Here is a 10,220-nt window from a genome sequence, read left to right as displayed (position 1 = left end):
GGGCGGAGGAAGCGCCGCAGCGCCGGCCGCTAGGGGGCAGCGCCGCCCGCCGCCTCTTAAAGGCGCCGCGCCCTCCCGGCCTGGCTGTTTGGGGCTTGTTTGCGTCGGGGCTCCGGCTGGTGAGCTGCTTCGGGATGGAGGGCGCGGGACTGGGTTTGGGGCGGCCATTGCCAAGTGGTGTTTGCTTGTTAAAGGGGCGGGAGGAGGAGTGCTGTGGGCATGTTCGGCCTGTCCTTTGGGAGTTTCTTAAATCAAAAGCATCACTGGACGCCCGACAGTATTCAGCGCCCCCCACCCTGGGTAATTCACTGGAACTGCAGCAGGGGGCGGATACAGACATTCAATGAGATCATCTCTCTTCCCTAGAGAAGACAGACCCAGGCCCAGGACGGGGCCCCCAGGGGTGGTGACCTGAGCACCCAGGGCCTTCTCACACTTAGGATGTGGACTGCCTCTCCGGTCCCTTTCCACTGAGTGGAGACAGGGCGGAAACTGGAAACTTCTAAAATGAGGGTGGAACACTGCCAGGAGACCCTTTTCCCTTGGAGTGCAAGTCAGCAGCAGCCTCCAGGCCCTTGATTCACTAAAGCCCACTCTGCCCTGCTCGAGCCCTGCGGGAAGATAGGAAAGCATCCAGCCTTGAAAGAGCGCTGGGTTTGGGAGGAGAAGACATGCAGGAAAAAAATGAATGAGGGGGTGGGGCTCAGAGTTCCAGGGGAGACATTTAAGCTGGCCTTGGAAAACAAGGAAGATTTTGGTAGGCCCTAGAAGGGAGGATAGCTACAATTGAGTCCGGCAGAAGAGAACCAAGTTGTTTGGGGAGAGAGGCTCTCCTTAACCAAACTTGGGCTCGTTCTTTAAGGCCCAGCCCTAGGGGCCTGCCTCCTTCCCCTGAGTACAGCCTCCCCACCCTTCTCCTGGCTGGCCTTCCAAGATGCAGCAGGGAGCGGCCGGTCCACACTGGGACTAAAGGAGTTGATCACCCAGGTCCGCTACCTCCACCTCGCAGCTTGCACGCCACCACTCACCTCACCGCGTGCTTGCTGTGTGACCTTGCAGTCCACCCAGCCTCTCTGAGCTTCAGGTCCTCCATCTTCCCTCCAGAGATAAGCAGTGCCTCATGAGAGCAAACTGCAAAAGAGCAGTGGCTACGAGGTCTAAAATCTATGATGTCGTGGGGTGTGGGGGATGGAAAGAAGATGAAAAAACAGATGTTTCTTATGTGATGGGAAGAACCACCTTTGGCTTCTGAGAGACCAGATTTGGGGGTCCTAGTTCAGCACCCCCCAGCTTGGGCAAGTCACTCTAGCGCTTGGAGCTTAGGGCAAGGATTAGAACAAGGTCATGGACGGGTCTTCAGCAGGCCTTCAAAAATGCTGCTTGTTACTGACTCATCCAAGGATTCTTAACTTGAGGCCCAGTTGAGAGCCCACTGTACCCCAAGGTTTCAGGAACCCCTGGAGTTGCTAGAAATGACGTACATAATGGTCAGAGCTTCTTACAAACTCTGCAACTCTGTGATTTGCCCCAGAAGTTAAGAATCATTCATTACTCTGGTGCCCTGCCCCCCACCCCCCAGTGGCTCAGTTGGTTGAACATCCGACTTCGGTTCAGGTCATGATCTCACAGTTCGCACTACCAGCTCAGAGCCTGGAGCTTGCTTCAGATTCTGTCTCCCTCTCTCTTGTCTCAAAAATGAGTAACTATTTTAAAAATGTAAAAACAAAATCACTAATTACTCCAATTTTAGCATATGTGCTGCCGAATCATGCCCAGGAGTCACTAATTACTCCAACTTGCTTTCTTTTCAAGTTAATTTATTGATTTTGAGAGGGAGAGGGCACGATGAACGGGGAAGGGCGGGGAGACTCCCAAGCAGGCTCCACACTGTCAGCGCAGAACCCAACTCGGGGCTCAAACTCACAAATCATGAGATCAAGAGTTGAAATCAAGAGTCGGACGCTCAACAGACTGAGCCACCCAGGTGCCCCCCTCAACTTGCTTTCTTATGAAGAAATGGATGGCCCCAGAGAGGGAAGGGGATTTGCCCAAGGTCACCGAGCAAGTGAGTGGGAAAGCCAGGACCAGCAACCCCAGGCCACCAGCCTTGTGGAGGTAGGAAGGGTGCGAGAGGGAAGGGACAGGTTCTGAGAAGCAGGCCGCTGCCTACAGGACAGCAGGCCCCTCCATATACACCAGCAGGACCCCAGACCCACCTACATTTCTCTGGAACCCTGGGCAGGTGCTGGCCTCAAGCATCCTCCCCACGGAAAATGGTAACTTCTGTGGCTTTTGTCTCTGTTTTAAGATCTTGGTCATCCCATGGGGTCTCTAGGGCTAAAACCACCCTTCAGCCCCACTTGGACTAAAGGAGGGAACCATTTTGCCTGCCCCACTCCAGCCAATCCACCCATCTTTGGATACGAGCTGACCCTGGGGGGAGGCATCACCTTGGGCCAAGTATTTATCAGTTTATGACTTCCTCCACTTCTCTGAGTGCCACCAAGCCTATCAACGCTTCCCTACTTGGCTGTCCCCTGTAGTCCCAGCTCGTCTGTGCTCCACTCTTCAGCCAGGACAGTTTTCAGAATGAAAATCTGCTGTACTTGGAGTAAAAGCCCGGGTGGCTCAGTCGGTTAAGCATCCAGCTTCAGCTCAGGTCATGATCTCACGGTTCGTGGGTTTGAGCCCCGCGTCGGGCTCTGTGCTGACAGCTCAGAGCCTGGAGCCTGCTTCAGATTCTGTGTCTCCCTCTCTCTCTGACTCTTCACTGCTCGCAGTGTCTCTCTCTGTCTCTCAAAAATAAATAAATAACTTTTTTTAAAAAAGCCAAAGCTCCTGGAGGAGCCCCATGGCCTTCCAGCCTCCTCTCCTCACGTTACCCCCAACACCCTGGCCTCTGTGATCCCTGCCGTCCTAGGACCCTTACACAGCCCTTAGCCATTCAGTTCATTGTTCTGGTATGTTCTTCCTTCTTTTTGCTTATTAACTCATCCACCAGCTCCGAGCCCAGGGGTCCCTTCCTGGCATCTCAGTCTAGTTCAGTGACCCGGATGGTAATCCCACTTAGACTCTAACGGGGGCTGAGTACTTCACGACTGCTTGTCCCTCCACTAACTCTGAGCACCCCCCTCCCCAGGGCAGGAACTGTGTTTCCCTCTTCTCACCACATTATCCATCTGATAGCACCATAGTAGAGCACACCTGCAGGGAGGCGGGGTTCTGTCTGGAACCACCTGAAGCCAAACTGCTCCATAAAAGTGACTGAATAAATGAATGTCAGGTTAGTCCCCCCAGGCGGTCCCTGACCTCACTTGGGATAAGGGAGGCAAAGCTAGGAAAACTCCAGAACAGGAACCTGGAGACATCTACATTCCCTCTGGGAGGCTGATGGACCATTAAGGGATTAAATGGGCTATTGTGTGACCGTGGCCTGGGGCCTTCCTGGAAGAGGAGGCGCAGTAGAGGGAGGGCCTTGGGTAGGAAAGGCACTGCCAAAGGTAGAAGTCGGCCATCTGGGAAGCCCTCCTAACCCCAGTCCTTCTCCTGGGGGAGACGTGGGCTTTGGGAAGTAAGACAATGAAGTGATTGAAAATTCCGACCTGGGATACAGCTGATGGACACTCAGCATTCTACTTAACCTCTCTGAGCCTTTCTCACCTCATCAGAGACCCCTAAGATGGTATCTATTAAAAGGTGACTCGTTAAGAAAGTCAAGGAAGGGTGCCTGGGTGGCTCAGTCAGTTGAGCGGCAGACTTCAGGTCAAGGTCATGATCTCACGGTTACAGAGTTTGAACCCACTCTACTGTCCGTGCAGAGCCAGCTTCACTTAGGATCCTCAGTCTCCCTTTCTCCACCCCTCCCCCGCGAGCGCCCGTTCACACTCACGGGAGAGCGCGTGCTCGCTCGCTCTCTCTCTCTCTCAAAAGTAAATAAACAAGCAAACAAAGTCGTGGTCTACCCATTCTACAATGGTTTGGCACAAGGAATTAAATGTGCTGTTTCAAGATGCAGCCAGCCTGGCATGAGCACTTATCTGTGTGACTGTGGGCAGCTTAATCCATCTGTCTGAGCTGCGGTTTTGTCATCTATTAAATGAGAGCAATCAAAATTAGATACTTTGAAAATAAAATAAAAATAAATACATAAATGGGAGTAACTATCAATCCTAGTTTGTAAGATTGTCGAGAAGTTTAAATGGGTGTCAATATGTAAAGGATCGTTAGTACAGGAGCTAAATCCATGTGTCAGACACGTGGACATGTGTCAGAGTGTTAGCCGCTGTTGTGCTGCTGGCCACCGCGTCAGCCGTGGTGCGGCCTCTGCAGCCATTAAAATAATCAAATAGGGTAATATTGGTTCATTCCTTCATTCATGAAATATTTTTTAATGTTTGTTTATTTTTGAAAGAGAGGAGATGGGGCACCAGGGTGGCTCAGTCAGTTAAGCATCTGACTTCGGCTCAGGTTATGATCTCAAGGTTCATGAGTTCGAGCTCCGTGTCAGGCTCTATGCTGACAGCTTAGAGCCTGGAGCCTGCTTTGGATCCTGTGTCTCCCTCTCTCTGTCCTTTCCCCACTCATACTGTGTCTCTCGGTCTCTTAAAAAATGAATAAATATTAAACATTTAAAAAAAGAGAGAGAGGAGATCACAAGCTGAGGAAAGGCAGAAAGAGAGGGAGACAGAATCTGAAGCAGGCTCCAGGCTCTGAGCTGTCAGAACAGAGCCCGACGCAGAGCTCGAACTCACAAATGGAGAGATAATGACCTGAGCCAAAGTCGGACACTGAACTGACTGAGCCACCCAGGCGCCCCTTTATTCACTAAATATTTACGAAGCACCTACTATGTGCCAAACACATAGGGATATATTCTAGGCACAATATATTCTATATTAAAGGCACTAGGGATACCACAGTGACAAAACCCAAATCTCGCCCCTCATGGAACTTCTGTTCTCCTGGGGCGGACAAAAAATATACAAGGTAAGTAAATAACTTGTGTAGTATGTTATCCAAATGCCATATGCTACAAACGAAAAGTCACACCAAGGGAGACAGGATATAGTAGATTGTGATCTTAATTGAGCCGTCAGAGCAAATCCCACTGGAAGGTGACATTTGAGCAAAAATGCGACAAAGGTAACCAAGCCGGTCGTAAAGATATCTTGGGTAAGAGCTCTCGGGTGGAGGAACAGCAAATGCCCTAAAATAGGCTCAGGCCTGGGTGTTGACAAGGCCAGTCTGGCTGGAGCAAAATGAACAAAAGAGGGGGCAAGAGGAAGAGCCAGAGAGAGACCGGCCCGGTCACGCAGGGCTCCCGGGCCACCCCAAGGACCTTTTACTCCCAGCAAGACGACGAAGGAGGCAGGACCTCCTCTGGTTTTACCGGGGCTCTCCTGCTGGGTGTGGGAGAGGCCGGAGGAGGCAGCGGGAAGGAGGGAAGAGCTGGTTAGGATTCATTTGCAATAATCTAGGCAGGGAATGGTGGTGGCTCAGACCCAGGCCATCGCGGTGTAGGCAGTGAGACAGGGTCACATTCCAGATAAAACTGGAAGGAGGGGTCAGTAGAATTTGCTGGTAGATGGGAAACGGGGTTGAGCCCAAGAGAGAGACGCTGGGGGTCTGAGGCTTGGGGCCCGGGCAGGTGGAAATGTGGAGCTGCCAGCAGCTGAAACGGGGAAGACAGAAGTGGGTGAGGGTTTGGGGGTTACGGCAGGAGTGCCATTTTGAACGGTTTAGGTCTGAGATGTCTGTCTGACATCTGAAGGACATCAATTAGGCCATTTCGATAAGGAATCTGGAGTTCAGGGGCATGACTCAAGCAAGAGATATAAAATCAGGAGCTGTCAGCACAGAGACGGGACTGGCAGCCGTGAACCTGGATGAGATCACCAAGGGTGTGAGCGTAGGTGGAGAAAAGTTCAAGGATGGGCCTCAGGGGCAGGACAATGTACAGAGGTCAGGGAGGAGCCGAAGAACCGGAAAGAGAGCTGAAGAGGCCCGAGGAAACCCATCAGGGTCCTAGCCCTGGAAGCCACTTGCCGGAGGTACTCCCCGGAGGATGGCGCAGTCAGCTGGGGGCAGACGGAAAGACGGACTGGTGGCCTTGGATCTCACAGTGGGAGATTACTGATGTCCTTCTGGGACAGGTGGCCTTGGATCTCACAGTGGGAGATTACTGATGTCCTTCTGAGACGGAGTATCGAAGAGTCTCTCAAATATGTTAAAGAAAAAAAAAAGGAAATGTAATTCAGCATGGAAGGTGGGGGCTGCTACCAAGTAAAAAAAGTCGAGGGCTACATACCCATATATATGCCTGTGTGGACAGAGAATGTCTTGTTTCTGAAAAGCTGCACAAGAAACCATTAACAGTGGTTGGTTTTGGGGAGAGGAAGGGGGGAGGGAGGGCAGAGGTCCCCGCTGTGAGGGGTCTCATATTTCGTTGCATATTTGTTTGGCAATTAAAGTGTTTTTCATCAAAGATATATTACTTTTTCCATTAAAAATAGTTACAAAAAGGGGAAACATGATTATAATGAATGAAGTGAGAAAATATAGAAGTGCTGGCACACAGCAGACTTCCAATAAATGCACATTTTCTGTTGAAACGCACTCTGTGAGGGCCCCCGAGTGGCTCCGCGGGTTGAGTGTCTGACTTCAGCTCAGATTATGATCTCATGGCTCATGAGTTTGAGCCCAGCGTCGGGGCTCACTGCTGTCAGCATGGGGCCCCGCTTTGGATCCTCTGTCCCCCTCTCTGCCCCTCCCCTGCTCTCTCCCTCTCTCTCTCTTTCTCAAAAATAAATAAAAAGAAAAAAAAAAAAAGAAAGGCACTCCTGTGGGTTGGCTTGAACTTCAAGCTGGAAATGAATCAGAATTGTTTTCCGGTATGCATCTTTTTAAAATAACATTTTCTGGGGCGCCTAGGTGACTCAGATAGGCCACGGACTCCGGTTCAGGTCAGGATCTCACAGTTCGTGAGTCTGAGCCCTGAAACTGGGCTCTGCGTGCTGCTGCCCAGCCTGCTTGGCATTCTTTCTCCCTTCTCTCTCCACCCCTTCTGTGCTCTCTCTTTCAAAATAAATAAATAAATACACTTAAAAACAATAAATAAAGTAACATTTTCTAATTGAACCAAATTAGCAATATGTACTTTAAGACATAAGAAATAATTTTTTACTGTCATCGAAAACTTGATCCATATTGAAAGATCTCCAATTGCCTGTGAAAGCTGCTTTTGTGCCTGGTCCCGCCAAACCGGGATCCAGACGGAGACCTCAGATTGTCCTTGGTCGGGATGTGTTCCTGATCTCTTCTGACCTTGCCCAGCTCACCTTGGGGAAGAGACTAGGTTGTTTGTCTGCAGAAGGGCCAACCTTCTGGATTTGTCTGCATCCTCGTGATGCCGGATAGCTGGTCCGTCTATTCCTACGCTTCCCGGAAACTGGCCACCCCTGAGTGGCTCAGTGGGTTAAGCATCTGATGCTTGACCGTGGCTCAGGTCATGATCTCACAGGTTGTGAGCCAGAGCTCCAGGCCAAGCCCCCACATCAGGCCCCGCGTCTGGTGCTGCACTGGCAACAAGGAGCCTGATTGAGATTCTGTCTCTCCCCCTCTGTGCTCCTCCCCTGTTCTCTCGAGCAAATGCTCTCTCTCTCTCTCTCTCTCTTTCTCTCTAAATAAATAAATAAACTTAAAAAAAAGAAAAAGCTTTAGAGGCACTTGCGTGGCTCAGTCAGTTAAGGATCCGACTCTTGGGTTCAGCTCAGGTCACAATCTTATGGTTCATGAGTTCAAGCCCCACATCAGGCTCCTTACCATCAGTGAGTAGCCTGCTTGGGATTCTCTCTCTCTCGCTCTCTCTGTCCCTGTCCCGCTCACTTGCGCTCTCAAAATCAATAAATAAACTTTTTTTAAAAAGCTTTTGACTGAAGAAAATTATAGATGTTATTATGTATACTAGAGAATACATAAAGTCTGGAGCACCTGGGCGGCTCAGTCGAGTAAGCCTCTGACTGTGGCTAAAGTCATGATCTCCCAGTTTGTAGGTTCGAGCCCTGCTTTGGGCTCTGCTCTGACAGCACGGAGCCTGGAACCCACTTCCAGTTCTGTGTCTCCTTCTCTCTGCATCTCACATGCTCTGTCTCTCTCTCAAAAATAAATAAACTTAGGGGCGCCTGGGTGGCTCAGTCGGTTAAGCCTCCGACTTCGGCTCAGGTCAGATCTCACGTTCGTGGGTTCGAGGCCCGCGTCAGGCTCTGGGCTGACAGCTAGCTCAGAGCCTGGAGCCTGCTTCTGGTTCTGTGTCTCCTTCTCTCTCTGCCCCTCCCCCTCTCATGCTCTGTCTCTCTCTGTATCAAAAATAAATAAAACATTAAAACATTTTTTTAAATAAATAAACTTTAAAAAAAAAGTACATTAGGTTTGCTTGTGCTAAGATTTTTACACATGTACCCACCCACATTACCACAGCCCAAAGCAAGATAGAGGATGTTCCTAGCTCCTAGCTCTGTGGCTGGCTTCCTCTTCTGCCCCTTTGTGGATGATGGCCTGCTTCTATATTTCATATAAAGGGAATTTTATAGTATGAACTCCTTCACCCAGTATTGTCTGCGAAATGCACACACATTGTTGTGCGCATTCAGGGTCTTCCCCATGATGGTCTTATTTCAGTGACTGAACATGCCACAGTTTTGTCGTCCTTTCTCTTACTGATACATCTCCTTCGGTTCGAACACCAATCGATCATTTTGCCCGAACCTACGATTTCCTCAAGACTTGCAAAACTGGGGGCGCCTGGGTGGCTCAGTCGGTTAAGCGTCCGGCTTGGGCTCAGGTTGTGATCTCATGGTTCGTGGGTTCGAGCCCCGCGTAGGGCTCTGTGCTGACAGCTAGCTCAGAGTGGAGCCTGTTTCAGATTCTGTATCTCCCTCTCTCTCTGATCCTCCCCTGCTAACTCTGTGTCTCTCTGTCTCTTAAAATAAATAAAAAGCATTAAAAAAATTAAAAAAAAAAAAAAGACTTGCAAAACTGATCAAACTCTCAAGTCAGCTGTCATCCCCGGAAAGAGTGGGGTAAGGGAGACTTAGGGTGACCTTGCAGGTGCAGGGGGAGGGAGCTGATTCAATTCAAGAGATGTTCACGTAGCAGATATACAGCTACTGTGCCCCTGAGCCCGGTCTGCAGAGAACCCCGTGATACGGCATTAAGGACATCTCCGCCCCACCCCTCACGCCCCCACCCCTGCAGAGAAGGGAGTGCGCCTCCCCCGCCTCCCCGTGTAGCAAATGCAGACCTCCAGCATGAAACGCCCATCTGAAGGTCATGCCATGACGGCAGAGTGGGGCCTGGACCCCAGCTGGGCTCTTCCCTTTTCCTGTTACTGTGGGAAGTGGCAAAGAGGACTTGAGGGCCAGAGCCTCCTTCTCAAGACCTCTAGAGGAAAGAAGGAAGGAAATGCAGAAACCAGACGGTGCAATCCAATTTCGAAATGCCGCTAGCTGCGACAGCACGCCCTCGATCCAGGCCGGTACACCAAGTCCCAGGGAGGAAGCCGGCCTCCCTCCGGCTCTGCCTGCAAACTTAGCAAAGCCAGGCTTTCAGGATCAGGGGCCGAGAGCTTCCTTGGGGAACACGAGTTCTCTGCTCACACCTTTCTATTTAAACCCTGATCAAAACGCTCAAAAAGCAGTGATCAGGCCGGTGCGTGGGGATCGGTCTCGGTGAAAGCCCCCTTCTGTGATATCCATTCTCCTTCCAAGGCCTGGGAAATGTCCCTCTCAAAACCATCAGTTCCTTCCAGTGCCAAACATTTCATGACATTCTTTTAGTCCTCTGTGGCACTTAGAAAACACAGCTATTGACTAACTATATTAAGAAATGCCATCCACAACCCACCCCAGTCAGCCCCTTGAGCCCCAGTGACGTCCACTCTCTGGGGTCATGGGGAAAGAGGCCCCTGGTGGCCTCTCTAGGCCTAAATTGCTTTTCCTGGCACAGTCCAGCCCTCTGGGCTCTGCCAGACAGAGAAATGCAGAGGGACCTTGCTTTACCAGAAACCTAAATTAAAAAAGGAAAAACAAAACAAAGTGAGTTCACAGCACAGGGACCTCAAAGGCCGGTGCTTTACCAGCCGCGCTTGCCTCACTTGGGTCTAACAGGTGAGTCCATCTACAACACGGTTTCTCAAACACCACTGCTGAGCACACGTCGATTGC

Source organism: Suricata suricatta, chromosome 9, assembly GCF_006229205.1.
Source record: "Suricata suricatta isolate VVHF042 chromosome 9, meerkat_22Aug2017_6uvM2_HiC, whole genome shotgun sequence".
Lineage (NCBI taxonomy): Eukaryota > Metazoa > Chordata > Mammalia > Carnivora > Herpestidae > Suricata > Suricata suricatta.
The sequence above is the reverse complement of the archived record's forward strand: the minus strand, read 5'-3'. Positions refer to the sequence as shown.